General features: G+C 39.2%; 1 protein-coding gene and 1 pseudogene across 3 annotated transcripts in view; one reads left to right on the top strand and one right to left on the bottom strand.

Moving 5' to 3' along the window:
• SLC3A1 (solute carrier family 3 member 1) overlaps window positions 1-24,119 on the bottom strand; it is a 124,034-nt gene that overhangs the window by 73,591 nt on the left and 26,324 nt on the right. The gene's annotated exons all lie outside the window — the stretch shown is intronic.
• Window positions 21,952-22,579, top strand: LOC119512536 (annotated as a pseudogene).

A 24,119-nucleotide genomic window follows, 5' to 3' on the forward strand; every position in this document is an offset into this window, starting at 1 on the left:
AGGGGAGTCATTAGAGGGGTGCAAGCCATGTGTAATTTAGTACTTAGGCAATTATAAGGTGTAGGCCTTTGGTTTTTTGGTTTGCCTTTCCCCAGGAGGACTGGAGAGCTCCCCTCCCTAGACACAAAGGATCTTTTTCTTAAGAATTATATACTGGCCTTGTCTTCTACTTTATCATCTCTCAGGCACCGTGGACTGTTGGCTCAGACCCCGCCTCTTGAATTTGCTGCCCATCGACATCAGCCTGGCAGCTGGGTTCTGATCCAGTCGTGGAAAGAATCCAAACTTCAACCGATCTGGGAAGGACCCTATCAAGTCTTGCTGACAACTAAGACGGCAGTCCGAACGGCAGAAAGAGGCTGGACTCATTACACAGGAGTGAAGGGACCAGTGCCTGAACCAGACGATAAGTATCCAGCAACTCAACCTGAATCCTGGAAAGTGACTCCTACCTCAGATCCCGTAAGGATCACCTTAAATAGGCAACAGTTGAAAGAACATACTAGGAGGGAGGAAGGGCTGGATTAAACCCTATGTTTGCATTGTGCTCTGTGTATAGCTTAATGATGAAATTGCTTATACTGATCATAATGTTCTATATTCAAGGAGTAACAGGTTCTGCTAAGCTGGTTATAAGTGTAGTCAAAGGCTTAAAGTCTCAAACTGTACAATTTGATGTCTGTCAAGTAATGAGCTGTAAAAATCTAAAACATCAGCAACAACTGAGGAAGGAATATAAGCATTTATGAAAGCAGACTGTTCAAGTAGAAAGCAAGATTGTTGGGGAGCAAACATTTGAGAGTATAACTTATGAGACACCTAACCCCTGTTATTCTTGGAACACTGCTTGGTGGACCACACAGTATGAGGGATGGGTCTTAACCCAGGTTGAAGGAAAAACCATTAAGGAAAACTTGGCTGGAATTTAACTCTCCAGTACAAATTGACCCCAAGGTCATTAGAATACTTAAGGCCAAAGACTTAAAGCAAACCACAGAAATAGAGACAGGTTATGGAAATACAAATGCCTGGGTAGAATGGGGCAAACATACCATCCAGAGTCTAAACAGAAGTAACTGTTTGCTTGTACAACCAAACAACCCACTGTTCAGATTATGCCCTTCCCCTTGGGGATGAAAAAGCATGAAAGGGAGTTTAAATGTATAACACTCCTCTTTCAAAATGCTACTCCTGGTGAAAGTTGTAGTACGTTGTCCTCCCTTTTCCCTCCAGTCCAGGAGGGAAGTGTCAAAGCCATACCAGCATCTCACCTTGGTCCCGGAAACCACTCTGCCTGTCTCTCCAGATGGGAAGAAGGGCTCCAGAATCTTGGTACCATGGCTTTGTGTACACAGGTGTGGAATGTGAGCAAGGATAGTACTGGCAACTTCTCCAGCCTAACTATACCCCGAGCAGACCTCTGGTGGTACTGTGGGAAAGGCATCCTCTGGCCAACACTACCTGAAAGGTGGGGAGGAACCTGTGCTCTGGTTCAATTGGCTATCTCATTTACCCTGGCATTTGAAAGTAATAAAGTACCAACCCAAGGCAAAGGAGAAAAGAAAAATGTACAAAGTGTACCTAGTTCCTTCAATAAAAAATGTTTGTAAATAGTATAGGGGTTCCCCAGAAAGTTCCTAAAGAGTTTAAAGCTAAAAATCAATTAGCTGCAGAATTTAAATCATCCTTATTCTGGTGGGTCACCATCAATAAAAATGTCAATCATCAGCTAAAATTTATCAACTATACCAGGAATGTCATTAAAAAATAGCAGAACAGTTAGATGCCACTAGCCGAATGGCATGGGAGAACAGAATGGCCCTAGACATAACGCTAGCTGAAAAAGGAGGCATCTGTGCTATAGTTGGGGGAAATTGTCGCACATTCATCCCCAATAATACTGCACCTAATGGAACTATCACCAAAGCCCTACAAGGCTTAACAGCCTTATTTCAAAAACTAGAAAAGAATTCTAGCATTAACAACCCACTCATAGAATGGTTGGAAAATTGGTTCGAGAAATGGAAAGGAATTGCAACATCTATTTTAATTTTCCTTGTCATTCCAGCCAAAATGTTTATAACAGATGGGTGCTACATAATCCCGTGTGCTCAAAGGCTAGTTCAAAAAACCATCAAAACCACTAGAATCAACAATAAAAAAAAAGATCCCTGTGATAAAAAATGTGAAAAAGCCCTTAGCAAATTTGAGAATCTAAAATGTGAAAACTAAAAGTGTTTAAAAAGAAAGAGGAGGGAATCTGTAAGAAAGGAATAAGTTTCGTTTTCACATAGAGACAGCATGGAATAAGGGAAATGGAGGGAAAACCAGTTTAAACAAGCCCCAGACAAAGAGAAGAGAGAATCTGCCTGATGTAAAGAGACATGAGGTAGTATCAGAGGCGGGAACTCACAGCAAAAAAAATAAAATTTGGGGGGGGGATTGGCTAATCAGTTCAAAATCTTAATAATGAGCTAGTTGGCTCTCTGGGATTGGCTGTACAAATTAAAATCTCAAAAGATGAATTAGTTAGTGTTCTCGGATAGGCTGTAACCTCTGTAGTACCCAGTCAATGGGGAAACAGGGGAGGGACTTGCGAATTAGGAGTAGGAGATTTAAACATCGCCATTCTCTTCCTCGAGCGCGCCAGCCTTCCTTCCATGTGTTTGGCTGGACGCCCTATCTTGCAAGATAGTAAATAAATTCTTTTCTCCTCCAGAACCGAGAGAGCGTTTATTCCCTTACAGGTACCACTTTATTTCCGACATGACCCACAAGTCCTTGGTATTGGCGTATGGCTCCTGAGATTTGCAAGTGGGCCCCTCTTCCAGGCTGTGCACCCCAGGTCCTCTGTTGAGGGATGACTGTGCTATGTCACAGGTGAGTGCCGTCCCCCCAGGGCAGTTGTGGGCTGCTGGGCTGTGTAGGGAGGCTCCCAGTCTGCTCAAATGATGGCTGAATGGGGCTTTGTTAATTCACACTGCTCCACCTTCCCAACTCTGGGACAATCAGCTGAGGTTGCAGGGAAGGCTAATGTCCATGCCCAGTTCTGTGGTGTGTGCCTGTTATTTGAAGCACTTCCGTCACACTGGGTTGTGTGGGGCAGCTCTGGGCTATGGGGCTGGCGATGGGCAGGAGTGTTTCCTGTCCACCAGGATGATGGCTGTGAGCGGACACCCCCCTTTTCTTGGGAAGTTGTGGTGTTTAGTGAATTTTCTCAGCCACTGGATTATTGCGTTTTGTCTCAGAGCTCTCTTAGTTCTGCTCTTGACTTGACCTGCCCAAATTGCAAGTCTTTGAAGCTTTCTGTATTGGGCTTCTTAGAGTACTTGTTTTAGAAAAAGAAAAAAGGATTAAAAAAAAAAAAAAAAAGGGCCCTCCTCAGAGATCTAATGGGTTATTGAAATGCTAAGAGACAAAGCAACCAGGGCCATTAAGGAAAGGTCCACAGGGCAGAGAGATCAGCTTTCCTTCGGGACCCGCATATGCGCCTCAGGGCCTGAGCTCTGCCCTTCCCCCCTCCACATTCACCAGAACTCCAAAAATCCTCCGCTTTTATTTTGGAGTTTTTCGTGTTGTTTTTTTTCTATGCCTGTCTCCTCTCTGCTGGGCTGGCTGCTCTCAGATTCTCTGGTGTCTGGTCTCAGTCTATCTATGGTTGGAGTTTGGATCAGCAGAATGAGTTTCCGATAAGGGCTGCCATTGTAGTTCTCCCTTCTCCTTCCCGGAGCTGACAGCCCCTCCTCCCACGGGACTGAGACTGGCAGGGAGGGGCGCGGGTCCCCTGGCCGCAAAAACTTACAGATTTCGCTGATCTCAGCAGTTCCACGTTTTCATGAGTGTTGTATGAAGTATGCCCAAAGTCAGATTGCTCTGTGGTGTCCAGTCCACGCAGTTCCTGGCTTTCTACCTACTCTCCTGGAGGAGTAACTAAAACATACAGCTCACCAGTCCACCATCTTGCCCCGCCTCCCCAAAACTCTATCTTAAGGAACTAATCCAAGATAGGAGAAAAATTAATGTATAAAAACATTTATTAAATACAGTGTTATTTAGAAGAGTAAACATTGGAAACAACGTAAATATTCAATGATAAGAGATGAGTTAAATAAATTATTATACATCTATGTGATGGAATATTAGATAGTCATTGAATGTATTTTCAAAGATGTTTCAATGACATGGAAAAAATCTCACAACATGTTGAGTGGAAAAATGCAGGATATAAAGAAATTATCCCAATTAAATGAAAATGTGTTACGTATATTTGCAAGTCCTATTAGAAAATACGTACAGAAAGTATTTACCTTTGGGTTATAAGATTATGGACGATACTCATTTTTTCTTTAAACTTTCCTGGTTTGTCTAATTTTTCTATAAATAAATATGCATTAATCTTTCAATTGGAAAAAATTAAGTTGGGGAACCTTGAGTTAGGAATCAGTCTAAACCTTCCAAGCAGGTGGTAAAGCTCAGTGTAAGGTGTTTCCTCCTAATACCAGTCACCCAAAATTCACAAATACCCCATACTAATAACTAAATCAAAGAGAAAAAAAGCAAACTTTAAAAAACAGAAAGAAAACACAGATTCAATTAACAAGAACTGAAACACTGAAAGGGAAGAGGAAGTTGGCAGTAATCCGGAAAAGATACCCACACAGCTAAGAATCCCAAGGGAACACAAAGGTATCAATATTAATTACTTTGATTAAAAAGGAAATGTTGATTGTAAAAATCAACACAATATTGTTAAAACTTATAAATATAAATAAGAAATTTAAAAAACACTAAAGAAGCTTAAAAGCTCAGATAACCAGAACAAAGAATCAGTGATAATGAAGATAAACTGGCTCAGGAATTCAAAAACCAGCTAAGTTATACAATAATGATAATAAATCAAAGAAGAATGGAATATTTATAAAACAGATGACAAAAAAGAAAAGATACCAGAGGAACCAGAAAAATCCTGTAACATAAACAAAGAAACAAACATAAAGAAAACAGAATCATGGGGAAAAAATATACATATATGTATACACACATATATACAAACACACATACATACATACACATGATGAATTTCAAGGCCATCACATCATATACAGGCCCACTCAGCAGCAAACCCCCAACTTAACACATGACATACAATGTGTCAGATTTATAAACATTTAAAATAGAAGAATTTTCCATATTGTATGTACCTGTTACCAGACTGACTCACAGAAGCTGTGAGCTGAGGGTAGGATCTATGGCATAGTAATCTTTAAGTTCCCAACCTCTAGCACAGGGGCCGGAGTATTATTAAATGAATAAAAGAATAGTCACTTTAAGATGGATCAGCCTAATGTTAGCCTTTGGACAGGGGAAGAATGAGTATAGGGAGAAGGGAGGTGGGAAGTACGTTCTGCACAAAATGTAGATTTTTATCACTTCTCTTGGCCACATGTTCTCACCATGGTACACTATAATGAGTGAACTGGGATTCAAGACCTGCCTCCACTGCTTACTCTCTGCATGATCTTAGACAAATCTGCCAGCTTCTGTAAGCCTCAGTTCCTTCAGCTGTAAAATTTAATTTATTTCAGGATTAACATTATGAATAAACTCCAGAGTGTTTTAAAAACAGTTCTAAATTAGAAGAAATGAGAAGTACAGATTTATCCCAACTAGAGAGGGAAATTAAACTTAGATAACCATTGAAATAACAGAATATTTTAAAACATTTTTGCTGAAAGTTAAACTACTTTAAAACATTTAAATAATAAAATATAACAAAGCAAATAGCAAAAGAAACATAACATGAAAATGTGATAAATGATACTACAAAATCTATTACTCACATGTAAAGAATTAATGCAAATATATAACCCATTAGCCAAATTATATTCAATAAGAGATGAAGAGATTTCCAAATTATATATAAGAAAGTAATATATAATAAGTCATCACACAAAACTGTCTAACCAATAGATGTAAAGAAATACAAATTAAAACACTGTTAAGGTACATGACAGATTAATTGCATAAATATCCCAACAATTGGCCTCCCTGAATCCATGTCCTTTGCTCTATAACTTCTTAGTCCCTTCGCACACTGTCTCTGGCTTAGCCATGAGACTTGCTTTGGCCAATAAGACTATAACAAACTTGACATAAACAGAAACTTTAAAAAGTTTTTGTGCATTTCCATGCCTCTTTTGGACCCCACTATAAGATTATGGTCAGACTAGCCTGCTGGAGGGATTTGGAATAGATGTGGGAAATGTGTGAAGGAGTGTTGAGTCTTCCTAGACCAGCCAGTCCCCAGCCAACTCACCAGTTGGCCATAGATGGATGAGCAAACCAAGCTGAGATCAGCCAAGCTGGCTAGGTTTCTTTTTGTTTTTGTTTTTGGCTTTTAAAAGACAGGTTTATTAAGGAATAACTGGCGTACAACAAACTACACACATTTAAAGTATACAATTTGATAAGTGTTAACATATGTATATACCCAAGAAACCATCAGCACAGTCAAAATAATAAGCATGTCCATCACCTGCAAAAATTTCATTTCCCTTTGTAATCTCTCCTTTTGTCAAAGAAAAGCACTGAACAGCAGTGAAAATGGCTGGACAGACCTTATGCAAAAGGTTGCAGTGGGGGGAGAAGAGAAGTCACATCTTGTGTCGATTCCAATTAGCACACAGGTAGTGAGATTTTTTTTTTTTTTTTTTTTTTTTTAAGAGCACAAGAGGGAAGGCAAATGGGGAATTAGAAAATTACTGAGAGGGTCTGAGGGACGTCAAGAGGGAAAGGGGAAAGGTGAACTGGAAAAATATTGAGAGGGGTCTTGGGGAGGTTTGAGGGGGTCTGGCAATGGGCTTATGGAAAAGGGCCAAGTAGTTCTGAAGTCCTTCCAAGTACAGTTATGTTCTGTGGTTTAACAGTATTGTACTATCTTAGGTCAGAGCTCAGGATGGGATCAGGGGTCCACCCAAGGACTTGACCTAGCATTAAGGAAGTCCACACTAAAGTCTGGACCAGTCTCTGGAGCAGAGATGGGATGAGTATTTCTGAACTCTCAATTCGATTCCTTGTGACAGTATCATGCTGTTTAGATCACTGTGGTTTTGTAATAAACTTTCAAAGTTAGGAGTCCTCCAACTTTGTTCTTTTTCTACAAGATATTATTGGTAATTCGAAGCCTCTTATTTGATAAATTTGATAATTAGCTTTTCCATTTCTGCAACATAGGCCATTAGAATTTTGATTGGGATTGCCTTGAATCTGTAAATCATTTTGCATAGAACAAACATCATAACAATATTTAGTCTTCCAATCCATGAGGATGGAATGTCCTTCCATTTATTCAAATCTTCCTTGATTTCTTGTAGCAAAGTTTTGTAGTTTTCCACGTATAAGTCCTTTACATCCTTGGTTAAATTTATTCCTAGATATCTGATTCTTTTAATTCCTGTCGTAAACGGAATTTCTTTCTTCATTTCCTCCTCAGATTGCTCGCCCCTACTGTACAGAAACACTACTGATTGTTGTGTGTTGATCTTATACCCTGTCACTTGGCTGAATTTGTTTAGTAGTTTTGTTGTAGTTTTTGAGAATTTCTAGATATAAGATCATGTCATCTGCAAATAGTGAAAGTTTTACTTCTTCCTATCCAAATTGGATACCTTTTATTTCTTTCTCTTGCCTAATTGCTCTGGCTAGAACTTCCAGCACAATATTCAATAACACTGGTGACAGTGGGCATCCTTGTCTTGTTCCAGATCTTAGAAGGAAAGCATTCACTCTTTCTTTCACCATTGAGTATAACGTTAGCTGTGGATATTTTTCATATATGCCCTTGATCATGCAGAGGAAGTTTCTTTGTATTACTAGTTTCCTAAGGGTTTTTATCAAGAAAGAATGCTGAATTTTGTCAAATGCCTTTCCTGCATCAATCAATATGATCATGTGATTCTTCCCGCTTCTGTTAGTAGGCAGTATTGTATTGATTTTATGTTGAACCACCCTTGCATATCTTGGATAAAACCCACATGATCATGGTGTACAATTCTGTTAATGTGCTGTTAGATTCAATTTGCAAATACTCTTTCTGTCCCCTTTTTCTTTTCTCTTTTCCACTGGGACACAATGATGCATATGTTTGTGCACTTCCTAGCATCAGTCAAATCCCTGAGACACTGCTCAATTAATCTATCTGTTCTTCTGACTGTACGATTTCAATTGTCCTGTCTTCTGCTTCACTGATTCTATCTTCTGCTTGTTCAAATCTGCTATTGTATGCCTTTAGTCTATTTTTAACCTCCATTATTGTGCCTTTCATCCCACAATTTGTTTTTAAACTTTAAAATTCTTCTCTATGCTCCAACATTGTCTTCCTAATATCTTTTAGCTCTATATTCATATTTTCCTTCATCTCCTTGAATTGACTTAGAAGTTTCTTTAAACTTCTTTGATTAGGTGTTCCAAATTCTGTGTCTCCTCTTAAGTTTTAATTTGTTCCTTTGACTGAGCCATATCTTCCTCTTTTCTTGGTATGGCTTGTAATTTTTTGCTGACATCTGGGCATCTGACTATTTTGATGTGTTAAATCTGAAGTCCAGTTTCTCCCCCTTATCTATGGTTATCTGTTGATTGGCTTTGTGCTAAGACTCTCCTCTGACTCCAACTTATTCTGGACCCTTAGACTAGCCCATGTTTAACTGGTTCAGATTTGCTCAGCTCTTCATCTGTTTCTTGCCCTGGATATGCAGTATAATTTTTGAGATTGCAAGTTTTGTGCAACTGTTTGACCTCCAGAAGAAAGCTTTCTTTCCTCTGATCCTTCTCCAGTAATCTTTATCTGATCTGTTTGGTTTTGTTCATAATTTTCTTCCCAACTCCCATTATTTGTTTAAATGCTCTCCCTCATTCAGTGGCCCCTTTTCCTTACACTTTTCAGTTCTGGGACTCATCCTGTCTTACATCAGCTCAGTTCCCCCATCCCTTTTTTTCATCATGAGGTTTTTCAGCTTCTGGTTTCTTCCCTGTTAGGGTATCCCACTTGGGGGACCCAGATGGAGTCAGGCCAGAAAAGTGGGTCAATCCAGAAAGGTCTGTTTTGCATTTAGGTGGTTGAGTGAATAGAAACTATATTGACTATGTGGACCTCCTGCCAACACTTCTGCCATGGTCTCTCTTTTTTCCCGCAGGCCCTTTTGTATGAGACACTCCTCAGTGGCATGTGTTCCACCCCAGCTTTCCGCACATTTGTGTGGATGTGCGTGGGGTTCCAACTCACTGCTGTGAATGGTTCTATAGTCTGCACCCATAGAGGAAGGACCTGGGCCTTACTGCCTCTGTTTGACTCCTGAGCTCTGAGGGACTCAATGAAGGGGATGGGAGGCTCCAGACTAGTGGGTCCAGGAGAGAAATCTACCTGATCTTGGAGATTATTTTCCTTTTTTCTTTTGTTCAGCATTTCTGGAGTCCTTCTCTAGTCTCTATCGTCCTCCGGAGTTCTAAGCAATTGGGATTTATCTTTTATTAGTTGACTCTGAAGGGAAACTTTTCCAGGGAATGTCTTACGTTGCCAAGTTGATGACATCACTGCTTCTCCCTTATTTTTGAAGGACAGTTTTGCCGAATAAAGAATTCTTGGTCAGAAATTTTTTGCTTTCAGTACATTAAATATGTCATCCTACTGCTTTCTCACCTCCATGGTTTCTGACAAGAAATTGGCACTTAATGTTATTGAGGGTCCCTTGTAAGTGGCAGGTTGCTTCTTTCTTGCAGTTTTCAGAGTTCTCTATCCTTGGCATTCAACTGTAATTATAACATGCTGTGATGTGAACCTATTTGGGTTTATCATGTTTAGAGTTTGTTAAGCATCTTAGATATGTATATTCATATCTTTTGTTAGATTTGGGAAGTTGTTGGCAATTATTTTTCTGCCTCTTTCTCTCATCTCCTTCTGTGACTCTCATAATACATATATTGGTACACGTCATGGTGTCCTACAGATTCCTCAGACTCTGTTCACTTTTCTTCATTCTTCTTTCTGCATCTCAGATTAAATGATTTCAGTTGTCTTATTGTCAAGTCCTCTGATTCTTTCTTTGGCAAGTTCCAATCTACTGTTGAATTCCTCCAAGGAATTTGTAATTTCTGGGACTTTGGTGTTCAACTCTGTTTGATTTCCTTTCCAAAATTTCCATCATTCTATTTGTGTGCATCTATAGTTTTCCTGATTTCTTTTAGTTCCTTCTACAACTTTTAGTTGTTTACTTCTTTGAGCATATTTAGTACCATTTTTTAAAGGTCTTTATCTGGTATGTCCCAGTTCTAGTTCTCTTCATCAATGGTTTCTAACGCTTTAATCTTCTCCTTCGTAGCGCCATCACTTCCTGTTTCTTTGTATACATTGTAATCTTTTGTTGAAACCTGGATTTTTTTTTAATTCAATTTTATTGAGATATATTCACATATCATACAATCCAATCTGTAGTGTACAATCAACTGTTAACAGTACCGTCATATTGTTGTACATTCATCACCCCAATCTGTTTTTTGAACATTTTCCTTATACCAGAAAAAGTAAAAATAAGAATAAAAATTAAAAGTAAAAAAGAACACCCAAATCATCCCCCCACCCTATTTTTCATTTAGTTTTTGTCCCCATTTTTCTACTCAGCTATCCATACACTGGATAAAGGGAGCGTGATCCACAAGGCTTTCACAATCACCATCACCCCTTGTAAGCTACATTGTTATACAATCATCTTCAAGGGTCAAGGCTACTGGGTTGCAGTTTAATAGTTTCAGGTATTTACTTCTACCCATTCCAATACCTTAAAAACTAAAAAGGGTTATCTATATAGTGCATAAGAGTGCCCACCAGAGTGACTTCTCAACTCCATTTGGAATCTCTCAGTCACTGAAACTTTATTTCATTTCCCATCCCCCTTTTGGTCAAAAAGATGTTCTCAATCCCACGATGTCGGGTCCAGATTCATCCTCGGAAGTCATATCCTAGGTTGCCAGGGAGATTTACACCCCTGGGAGTCAGGTCCTACATAGTGGGAAGGGCAATGAGATCACCTGCCAAGTCAGAAACCCAGATATTTTTATATTTTAATGCTACCACTGGAATTTAGACTCTGAGGTGTCTGTTTCTTAAGCTTGTATCCAGCTACTGTTATGACAGAACTTCCCTTGGATGCCAGAAGCTAATAAAATAAAATGTAGAAAAAGAAAAAAAGAAAACACCATTCCTAGTCTTAGCAGATTGACCTTTGTGAGTACTTTCATACAATAAGTTTATTTTATGGCTTGAGACCAAAGTGCAAGGGCTACTCTGATCCTTTTTGCACATGCAAATTATTTTGGAAATACGTGTGTGGCCCTAGGAATTCCCTATTTACACGGATACCGAATGTCTGCTTTTCCCTACAAAACAGTTTCCTCACGGTCCTGGACACTGCACTTGCATGTCTTATGGCCAGCCATCCCTTGCTACAGGCAGACATTACTTGACTGCTCACCCACAGTGTTCTGTAGAAGAGCCCAGTGAGCCATCTTCTACATAAAGGGCAAGTTCTGGGGTGGTAAGACCCTCAAGCCAACACAAGACTGATTGGCCCAGATATACATGCTCCCAGTATGTGCAGGAATTACTCTACCCCCTCCAGAAATGGGACGAAGGACACACGACACACATGGGAAGCATGGGCCAAACTGAAAGAAAATGACACCAAATTGATACTTCAATTTAAAAAGGAATGAAACAGATCCAACATGGCCTATTAGGGAGAGGCTGGGCTCACTTCTCCCCCAGAAAAACAACTAGGGAATAGGCAGAAACTGTCTGGAGCAAAGGATCTGGAGATCTGAAGATTGGGAGGGTGTTGCGCAATACCTAGGAAAGTGCAGGATGAAGAGATGGAGGAGCTACGGTGAGAGATCATGATTAATCTCCCTCAGGCCCATCTCCTTGTGCCCATCCTCCACTCTCAGGTCACAAAGCTTTGGAGTCACCAATCCCTGGCAGTTGGGCAGAGGCAGACCGAAAGTGCAGTGGAGGTCAATCTCCCAACAACAGGGCAGAACCCAGTCTAGCACTTTTATGGCTTTTGTCTGGCGAATTTGGACTGTGGGGGCCAGCAATTTCAACTCTCCCTACCCCACCTTGCTATGCCTTGGTCTGGACTTGACAGCTAAGAAAAGCCTGCCCTTTAGGAGAATAGGTTGCCAAAGAGTACCATCTGCTGGCAGGCGAGAAAAGTGCACCTACGGGAAGCCATCTAACACGCTTTTAGGTGAAGAGGGCCACATTCTGGGCAGCCCAGGAAAGCACACATTTGGGAAACAGAATTAAAGGCTCTTTGAGCATCTTTACCTGACTCCACAGGGCCATATGGAACTGGTGTGTGCCCACTTTAAGGATCCCTAGCTCAGCCCTGGTTGGTTAATACTGATGAAAGTATCAAAGAAGAGCATTAACACAAAGCCGATCAACTACAAAAGTTTTGACAAGAGAGAGAATCCAACCTTCAGCATAAACTCACCAAGATAATCCAATGCCCAGACAGCAGCAAAACATAGCAAGCCATATTAAGAAACAAGAAAACATAGTCTAGTCAAAGGGGCAAATCAAAAAGTCAGAGGAGATAGAGAATTTGAAACAACTAATCAGAGATGTTCAAACAAATCTCCCTAAATCAATTCAAGGAGATGGCTAAAGATATAAAGGATATTAAGAAGAAACTAGGGGGGGGAGGCGGGGCAAGATGGCAGACTGGTGAGCTGTATGTTTTAGTTACTCCTCCAGGAAAGTAGGTAAAAAGCCAGGAACTGCGTGGACTGGACACCACAGAGCAATCTGTCTTTGGGCATACTTCATACAACACTCATGAAAACGTGGAACTGCTGAGATCACCGAAATCTGTAAGTTTTTGCGGCCAGGGGACCCGCGCCCCTCCCTGCCAGGCTCAGTCCCGGGGGAGGAGGGGCTGTCAGCTCCAGGAAGGAGAAGGGAGAATTGCAGTGGCTGCTCTCATCGGAAACTCATTCTACTGATTCAAACTCCAACCATAGATAGACTGAGGCCAGACACCAGAGACTCTGAGAGCAGCCAGCCCAGCAGAGAGGAGACGGGCATAGAAGGAAAACAACACGAGAAGCTCCAAAGTAAAAGCAGAGGATTTTTGGAGTTCTGGTGAACACAGAAAGGGGAAAGGCGGAGATCAGGCCTTGAGGCGCATATGCAAATCCCGAAGCAAGGCTGATCTCTCTGCCCAGGGCACCTTTCCTTAATGGCCCTGGTTGCTTTGTCTATTAGCATTTCAATAACCCATTAGATCTCTGAGGAGGGCCGTTTTTTTTTTTTTTTTTTTTAAATCCTTTTTGCTTTTTCTAAAACAATTACTCTAAGAAGCTCAATACAGAAAGCTTCAAAGAATTGAAATTTGGGCACGTCAAGTCAAGAGCAGAAATAAGAGAGCTCTGAGACAAAAGGCAATAATCCAGTGGCTGAGAAAATTCACTAAACAACACAACTTCCCAAGAAAAGGGGGGTGTCCGCTCACAGCCACCATCCTGGTGGACAGGAAACACTCCTGCCCATCGCCAGCCCCATAGCCCAGAGCTGCCCCAGACAACCCAGTGTGACGGAAGTGCTTCAAATAACAGGCACACACCACAAAACTGGGCGTGGACATTAGCCTTCCCTGCAACCTCAGCTGAATGTCCCAGAGCTGGGAAGGGGGAGCAGTGTGAATTAACAGAGCCCCATTCAGCCATCATTTGAGCAGACTGGGAGCCTCCCAACACAGCCCAGCAGCCCAGAACTGCCCTGGGGGGACGGCACTCACCTGTGACATAGCACAGTCATCCCTCAACAGAGGACCCGGGGTGCACAGCCTGGAAGAGGGGCCCACTTGCAAGTCTCAGGAGCCATACGCCAATACCAAAGACTTGTGGGTCAGTGGCAGAGACAAACTGTGGCAGGACTGAACTGAAGGATTAGACTATTGCAGTAGCTTTAAAACTCTAGGATCATCAGGGAGATTTGATTGTTAGGGCCACCCCCCCCTCCCCGACTGCCCAGAAACACGCCCCACATACAGGGCAGGCAACACCAACTACACACGCAAGCTTGGGACACCAATTGGGCCCCACAAGACTCACTCCCCCACTCACCAAAAAGGCTAAGCAGGGGAGATCTGGCTTGTGGAGAACAGGTGGCTCGTGGACGCCACCTGCTGGTTAGTTAGAGAAAGTGTACTCCACGAAGCTGTAGATCTGATAAATTAGAGATAAGGACTTCAACTGGTCTACAAACCCTAAAAGAACCCTATCAAGGACAGCAAATGCCACGAGGCCAAAAACAACAGAAAATTATAAAGCATATGAAAAAACCAGACGATATGGATAACCCAAGCCCAAGCACCCAAATCAAAAGACCAGAAGAGACACACCTAGAGCAGCTACTCAAAGAACTAAAGATGAACAATGAGACCCTAGTACGGGATATGAAGGAAATCAAGAAGACCCTAGAAGAGCATAAAGAAGACATTGCAAGACTAAATAAAAAAATGGATGATCTTATGGAAATTAAAGAAACTGTTGACCAAATTAAAAAGATTCTGGACACTCATAGTACAAGACTAGAGGAAGTTGAACAACGAATCAGTGACCTGGAAGATGACAGAATGGAAAATGAAAGCATAAAAGAAAGAATGGGGAAAAAAATTGAAAAACTCGAAATGGACCTCAGGGATATGATAGATAATATGAAGCGTCCGAATATAAGACTCATTGGTGTCCCAGAAGGGGAAGAAAAGGGTAAAGGTCTAGGAAGAGTATTCAAAGAAATTGTTGGGGAAAACTTCCCAAATCTTCTAAACAACATAAATACACAAATCATAAATGCTCAGCGAACTCCAAATAGAATAAATCCAAAAAAACCCACTCCGAGACATATACTGATCACACTGTCAAACATAGAAGAGAAGGAGCAAGTTCTGAAAGCAGCAAGAGAAAAGCAATTCACCACATACAAAGGAAACAGCATAAGACTAAGTAGTGACTACTCAGCAGCCACCATGGAGGCGAGAAGGCAATGGCACGATATATTTAAAATTCTGAGAGAGAGGAATTTCCAGCCAAGAATACTTTATCCAGCAAAGCTCTCCTTCAAATTTGAGGGAGAGCTTAAATTTTTCACAGACAAAGAAATGCTGAGAGAATTTGCTAACAAGAGACCTGCCCTACTGGAGATACTAAAGGGAGCCCTACAGACAGAGAAACAAAGACAGGACAGAGAGACTTGGAGAAAGGTTCAGTACTAAAGAGATTCGGTATGGGTACAATAAAGGATATTAATAGAGAGTGGGAAAAATATGGCAAACATAATCCAAAGGATAAGATGGCCGATTCAAGAAATGCCTTCACGGTTTTAACGTTGAATGTAAATGGATTAAACTCCCCAATTAAAAGATATAGATTCGCAGAATGGATCAAAAAAAATGAACCATCAATATGTTGCATACAAGAGACTCATCTTAGACACAGGGACACAAAGAAATTGAAAGTGAAAGGATGGAAAAAAATATTTCATGCAAGCTACAGCCAAAAGAAAGCAGGTGTAGCAATATTAATCTCAGATAAAATAGACTTCAAATGCAGGGATGTTTTGAGAGACAAAGAAGGCCACTACATACTAATAAAAGGGGCAATTCAGCAAGAAGAAATAACAATCATAAATGTCTATGCACCCAATCAAGGTGCCACAAAATACATGAGAGAAACATTGGCAAAACTAAAGGAAGCAATTGATGTTTCCACAATAATTGTGGGAGACTTCAACACATCACTCTCTCCTATAGATAGATCAACCAGACAGAAGACCAATAAGGAAATTGAAAACCTAAACAATCTGATAAATGAATTAGATTTAACAGACATCTACAGGACATTACATCCCAAATCACCAGGATACACATACTTTTCTAGTGCTCACGGAACTTTCTCCAGAATAGATCATATGCTGGGACATAAAACAAGCCTCAATAAATTTAAAAAGATTGAAATCATTCAAAGCACATTCTCTGACCACAATGGAATACAATTAGAAGTCAATAACCATCAGAGACTTAGAAAATTCACAAATACCTGGAGGTTAAACAACACACTCCTAAACAATCAGTGGGTTAAAGAAGAAATAGCAAGAGAAATTGCTAAATATATAGAGACGAATGAAAATGAGAACACAACATACCAAAACCTATGGGATGCAGCAAAAGCAGTGCTAAGGGGGAAATTTATAGCACTAAACGCATATATTAAAAAGGAAGAAAGAGCCAAAATCAAAGAACTAATGGATCAACTGAAGAAGCTAGAAAATGAACAGCAAACCAATCCTAAACCAAGTAGAAGAAAAGAAATAACAAGGATTAAAGCAGAAATAAATGACATAGAGAACAAAAAAACAATAGAAAGGATAAATATCACCAAAAGTTGGTTCTTTGAGAAGATCAACAAGATTGACAAGCCCCTAGCTAGACTGACAAAATCAAAAAGAGAGAAGACCCATATAAACAAAATAATGAATGAAAAAGGTGACATAACTGCAGATCCTGAAGAAATTAAAAAAATTATAAGAGGATATTATGAACAACTGTATGGCAACAAACTGGATAATGTAGAAGAAATGGACAATTTCCTGGAAACATATGAACAACCTAGACTGACCAGAGAAGAAATAGAAGACCTCAACCAACCCATCACAAGCAAAGAGATCCAATCAGTCATCAAAAATCTTCCCACAAATAAATGCCCAGGGCCAGATGGCTTCACAGGGGAATTCTACCAAACTTTCCAGAAAGAACCGACACCAATCTTACTCAAACTCTTTCAAAACATTGAAAAAAATGGAACACTACCTAACTCATTTTATGAAGCTAACATCAATCTAATACCAAAACCAGGCAAAGATGCTACAAAAAAGGAAAACTACCGGCCAATCTCCCTAATGAATATAGATGCAAAAATCCTCAACAAAATACTTGCAAATCGAATCCAAAGACACATTAAAAAAATCATACACCATGACCAAGTGGGGTTCATTCCAGGCATGCAAGGATGGTTCAACATCAGAAAAACAATCAATGTATTACAACACATTAAAAACTCGAAAGGGAAAAATCAATTGATCATCTCAATAGATGCTGAAAAAGCATTTGACAAAATCCAACATCCCTTTTTGATAAAAACACTTCAAAAGGTAGGAATTGAAGGAAACTTCCTCAACATGATAAAGAGCATATATGAAAAACCCACAGCCAGCATAGTACTCAATGGTGAGAGACTGAAAGCCTTCCCTCTAAGATCAGGAACAAGACAAGGATGCCCGCTGTCACCACTGTTATTCAACATTGTGCTGGAAGTGCTAGCCAGGGCAATCCGGCAAGACAAAGAAATAAAAGGCATCCAAATTGGAAAAGAAGAAGTAAAACTGTCATTGTTTGCAGATGATATGATCTTATATCTAGAAAACCCTGAGAAATCAACGATACACCTACTAGAGCTAATAAACAAATTTAGCAAAGTAGCGGGATACAAGATTAATGCACATAAGTCAGTAATGTTTCTATATGCTAGAAATGAACAAACTGAAGAGACACTCAAGAAAAAGATACCATTTTCAATAGCAACTAAAAAAATCAAGTACCTAGGAATCAACTTAACCAAAGATGTAAAAGACCTATACAAAGAAAACTACATAACTCTACTAAAAGAAATAGAAGGGGACCTTAAAAGATGGAAAAATATTCCATGTTCATGGATAGGAAGGCTAAATGTCATTAAGATGTCAATTCTACCCAAACTCATCTACAGATTCAATGCAATCCCAATCAAAATTCCAACAACCTACTTTGCAGACTTGGAAAAGCTAGTTATCAAATTTATTTGGAAAGGGAAGATGCCTCGAATTGCTAAAGACACTCTAAAAAAGAAAAACGAAGTGGGAGGACTTACACTCCCTGACTTTGAAGCTTATTATAAAGCCACAGTTGCCAAGACAGCATGGTACTGGCACAAAGATAGACATATAGATCAATGGAATCGAATTGAGAATTCAGAGATAGACCCTCAGATCTATGGCCGACTGATCTTTGATAAGGCCCCCAAAGTCACCGAACTGAGCCATAATGGTCTTTTCAACAAATGGGGCTGGGAGAGTTGGATATCCATATCCAAAAGAATGAAAGAGGACCCCTACCTCACCCCCTACACAAAAATTAACTCAAAATGGACCAAAGATCTCAATATAAAAGAAAGTACCATAAAACTCCTAGAAGATAATGTAGGAAAACATCTTCAAGACCTTGTATTAGGAGGCCACTTCCTAGACTTTACACCCAAAGCACAAGCAACAAAAGAGAAAATAGATAAATGGGAACTCCTCAAGCTTAGAAGTTTCTGCACCTCAAAGGAATTTCTCAAAAAGGTAAAGAGGCAGCCAACTCAATGGGAAAAAATTTTTGGAAACCATGTATCTGACAAAAGACTGATATCTTGCATATACAAAGAAATCCTACAACTCAATGACAATAGTACAGACAGCCCAATTATAAAATGGGCAAAAGATATGAAAAGACAGTTCTCTGAAGAGGAAATACAAATGACCAAGAAACACATGAAAAAATGTTCAGCTTCACTAGCTATTAGAGAGATGCAAATTAAGACCACAATGAGATACCATCTAACACCGGTTAGAATGGCTGCCATTAAACAAACAGGAAACTACAAATGCTGGAGGGGATGTGGAGAAATTGGAACTCTTATTCATTGTTGGTGGGACTGTATAATGGTTCAGCCACTCTGGAAGTCAGTCTGGCAGTTCCTTAGAAAACTAGATATAGAGCTACCATTCGATCCAGCGATTGCACTCCTCGGTATATACCCGGAAGATCGGAAAGCAGTGACACGAACAGATATCTGCACGCCAATGTTCATAGCAGCATTATTCACAATTGCCAAGAGATGGAAACAACCCAAATGTCCTTCAACAGATGAGTGGATAAATAAAATGTGGTATATACACACGATGGAATACTACGCGGCAGTAAGAAGGAACGATCTGGTGAAACATATGACAACATGGATGAACCTTGAAGACATAATGCTGAGCGAAATAAGCCAGGCACAAAAAGAGAAATATTATATGCTACCACTAATGTGAACTTTGAAAAATGTAAAACAAATGGTTTATAATGTAGAATGTAGGGGAACTAGCAGTAGAGAGCAATTAAGGAAGGGGGAACAATAATCCAGGAAGAACAGATAAGCTATTTAACGTTCTGGGGATGCCCAGAAATGACTATGGTCTGTTAATTTCTGATGGTTGTAGTAGGAACAAGTTCACTGAAATGTTGCTATATTATGTAACTTTCTTGGGGTAAAGTAGGAACATGTTGGAAGTTAAGCAGTTATCTTAGGTTAGTTGTCTTTTTCTTACTCCCTTGCTATGGTCTCTTTGAAATGCTCTTTTATTGTATGTTTGTTTTCTTTTTAACTTTTTTTTTCATACAGGTGATTTGAAAAAAGAAGGGAAAGTTAAAAAAAAAAAAAAAAAAAAAAAAAGAAAAAAGACAAACAAGGGGAAAAAAAAAAAAAAAAAAAAAAAGATGTAGTGCCCCCTTGAGGAGCCTGTGGAGAATGCAGGGGTATTCGCCTACCCCACCTCCATGGTTGCTAACATGACCACAGACATAGGGGACTGGTGGTTTGATGGGTTGAGCCCTCTACCATAAGTTTTACCCTTGGGAAGACGGTTGCTGCAAAGGAGAGGCTAGACCTCCCTGTATTTGTGCCTAAGAGTCTCCTCCTGAATGCCTCTTTGTTGCTCAGATGTGGCCCTCTCTCTCTGGCTAAGCCAACTTGAAAGGTGAAATCACTGCCCTCCCCCCTACGTGGGATCAGACACCCAGGGAAGTGAATCTCCCTGGCAACGTGGAATATGACTCCCAGGGAGGAATGTAGACCTGGCACCGTGGGACGGAGAACATCTTCTTGACCAAAAGGGGGATGTGAAAGGAAATGAAATAAGCTTCAGTGGCAGAGAGATTCCAAAAGGAGCCGAGAGGTCACTCTGGTGGGCACTCTTATGCACACTTTAGACAACCCTTTTTAGGTTCTAAAGAATTGGGGTAGCTGGTGGTGGATACCTGAAACTATCAAACTACAACCCAGAACCCATGAATCTCGAAGACAGTTGTATAAAAATGTAGCTTATGAGGGGGTGACAATGGGATTGGGAAAGCCATAAGGACCAAACACCACTTTGTCTAGTTTATGGATGGATGTGTAGAAAAGTAGGGGAGGGAAACAGACAGACAAAGGTACCCAGTGTTCTTTTTTACTTCAATTGCTCTTTTTCACTCTAATTATTATTCTTGTTATTTTTGTGTGTGTGCTAATGAAGGTGCCAGGGATTGATTTAGGTGATGAATGTACAACTATGTAATGGTACTGTAAACAATCGAAAGTACAATTTGTTTTGTATGACTGCGTGGTATGTGAATATATCTCAATAAAATGATGATTTAAAAAAAAAAAAAAAAAAAAAAAAAAAAAAAAAAGCACCCAACAATATTTGCTAATTTTATTTCATTTAACCCAGATAAAGGGCCAAGTCACATTTCTGATTCCCAAGTTTCTGATGGATTTCAGAAACAAATAATTTTGATGACAATTTGATGTGATTCCTCAAGACATTTTAAAAGCCTGTCAGATCTAAAACAATTTAAACTGGACATCAGGAATCGTTTCCAGTCCTAACTGTGGAATAAAATTTAAAAATAAAAAAAAAAAAAAAAAAAAAAAAAAGAAGAAACTAGGCAGGCAAGCATAAAGAAGAATTTGAAAACATGCAAAGAAAAATAACAGATCTTATAGAAATGAAAGGAACAGTAAATGAAATTAAAACACACTAGAAGCACTCAACAGCACATTTGAAGAGGCAGAGGAAACGATCAGTGATTTAGAAGACTGAGAATCCAAATTCAAACGCACAAAAGAACAGATAGATAAAAGAATGGGAAAAATTGAGCAGGGTCTCTGGGAACTGAATGACAACATGAAGTGCATATTCACATCATGGGTGTCCCAGAAGAAGAAGAGAAGGGAAATGGGGCAGAAGGAATATTTGAGGAAATAATGACTGAGAACTTCCCAACTCTTATGCAAGGCACTGATATCCTTGTCCAAGAAGTGTAATGAACTACAAATGGAATAAATCCAAATAGACCTAATTCAAGACATATATTAATCAGAATGTCAAATGCCAAAAATAGAGTTCTGAAAGCAGAAAGAGAAAAGCGATGCATTACATACAAGATGCCCAATAAGACTAAGTGTCAATTTCTCATCAGAAACCATGGAGGTGAGAAGGCAGTCGTTTGATATATTCAAGATGCTGAAAGAGAAAAACTGCGAGCCAAGAATTCTCTACCCAGAAAAACTGCCCTGCAAAAATAAGGGAGAGTTTAAGATATTCACAGATAAGCAGAAACAGAAAGAGTTCATTAACAAGAAAGCTGCCCTATAAGAATTACTAAAGGGAGTCCTGCAGGCTGAAAGGAAAGGCCAGGAGAGAAAGGACTGGAGAGGAGGGTAGAAACAAAGAGTTATCAGTAAAGGTAACTAAAAGGGTACAAAAAGAAGCAATAAGATATGACATATAAAAACCAAAGGATAGAGGTCCTTCACTTCTGCGTTGCCGGAGTGAATTGATCTGGGAGTTGAAGAGGGCTCCAAAGGTTGGAAGTGGAGTCACTGCCCCAGTTGACGGTTCAGTATATGTTCTGTTCCATATTTTATCACAAAAAAGGGAAAGAAATACTACATTGAATGAAGATTCTTCTGCATTTTAGCAATGCTTCTTCTCCTGTAGTTGGCTTTTGAATGATGACAAAGGAAGAGATGAAGAATGAAGCTGAGACCACTTTCATGCTTTCTATGTCCCTCTATGCAGTCATGTATCCTGTGTTTAATGAGCTAGAACAAGTAAAGCTGTCTGCGGCTCAGACACTGAGAGCAGCTTTCATTAAGGCTGAAAAAGAAAATCCGGGTCTCACACAAGACACCATTATGAAAATTTTAGAGAAAAAAAGTATAGAAGTAAACTTCACAGAGTCTCTCCTTCATATGGCAGCTGATGATGTAGAAGAATATACAATTGAATGACCAGAGCCAGAATTCCAGAACATAAATGAAAAGACACGAGCACAAACAAATTCTCAGTAAGATCTCAGATCTGAGATCAATGACAGAGTGAGGTTTCTCAGACAATCAAGGATATAGCTAGTGCAATAAAAGAACTTCTTGATACAGTGAATAATGTCTGCAAGAAATATCAATACCAGAACCACAGGGCACTTGAAGACCAAAAGAACTTGTAAGGTATTCCAAAAGTTTCAGTGATACTCTGAAAACCTATTTTAAAGATGGCAAGGTAATAAATGTGTTCATAAGTGCCAACCAACTAATTCACCAAACCAACTTCATACTTTAGACCTTCAAAATTGTGGCCTGAAAGCTGTATATGTTAAGAGATGTACTTCTCAATGGCAGTACTGAACTGCCTTTATCTGTAAATTTTAAAATTTGATTGTATAAATTATCAGTCCCTCCTGAAGGGACCTAATCCAGGATGTTGAATGGGATTATTGCCATCTTACACCATATTTTTGTAAAATGTAGCTTAATCATAATCTCACACTGAAGATTTTGCATCACTTTTGCTATTATAATTCTTTTAAGAATTATAAGACAAAAGAATTTATGCCTTAATGTGTCATTATATAACATTCCTTAAAAGAATTGTAAATATTGGTGTTTGTTTCTGACATTTTAACTTTAAAGTGATATGCTGCAAGATAATGTATTTAACAATATTTGGTGGCAAATATTCAATAAATAGTTTACATCTGTTAAACATTACTTGAAAAAATACATATTATGTATATGTATATATGATCAGAAGACAAGACAAGTTGGTGTAATGTCTAAAGAACTTCTAACTGGAGCTTGTTAGCAGTTTATCAGATAGTAAAGCAACCTGAATGCCTATTTTTTGTCCTTAATCAGTTTGGGCAAAAAGTAGTATATACAAGTATTTTCATTAGTTAGTACATATAGAGGTACTGAATATTTTTCCATTATTTCAGCCTCTTTTAAAAGATGTATGAGGAAGAGGTAGCAATTTTTAATGTCTTCACACTATAATATCACTTTTTTAATTCTATGACAATGTAGATTTTACATTGAGAATTGAAATCTTTCTGGTATAGTGGTCCGTAAGAAGCTTTGCACATTTTTTCCCAAAATAGCCACAGCTAATAGTAATGTGAAGCTATACCCAATGCTAGTTGGTTTGAAATTGTCATGAGTGTCGGTATTATATACACTCTTTAAATCTGTACAGTTTTGTTTCACTACAGAAGTTTTAAGGAAATTATGTATCAAGTACTCATGTTAAGTGATTTCATTTTTTAATTATGATAATATAAAGGAAAAACTCAGGGAAAACAAAAAAAACAAAGGACAAAATGGTTGAAATAAGTACTGCTATTACAGTAATAACATTGAATGTTAATGGATTGAACTCACCAATCAAAAGACACAGACTACAGAATGGATACAAAAGGTATAAGCTATTTATATGCTGTCTATAAGATAGTCCCAAGGATACAAGTAAAGTGAAAGTGAAGGGCTGGAAAAAATATTTCATACCAACAGTATCCCTATCCCACCCTCACCCCCCAAAAAAAGAAAATTTATGGAGGTTAAACAGCATACTCTTAAACAATCAGTGGGTCAAAGAAGAAACTGCAAGAGAAATCAGCAAACATCTCTAGAAAAATGAAAACAAGAACACAATATATAAAACTTATGGATGCAGTGAAGGCAGTACTCAGAGGGAAACTGATAGCCCTAAATGCCTATATTAAAAAGGAAGAAAGAGGTAAAATCAAAGACCTAACTGCATGTCTGGATGAACTAGAAAAGGAACAGCAAACCAATCCTAAAGCAAGCAGAAAAAAAGAAATAACAAAGACTAGAGCAGAAATAAA

This window comes from Choloepus didactylus, chromosome 17 (assembly GCF_015220235.1).
Source record: "Choloepus didactylus isolate mChoDid1 chromosome 17, mChoDid1.pri, whole genome shotgun sequence".
In the NCBI taxonomy this organism is placed as follows: Eukaryota; Metazoa; Chordata; class Mammalia; order Pilosa; family Megalonychidae; genus Choloepus; species Choloepus didactylus.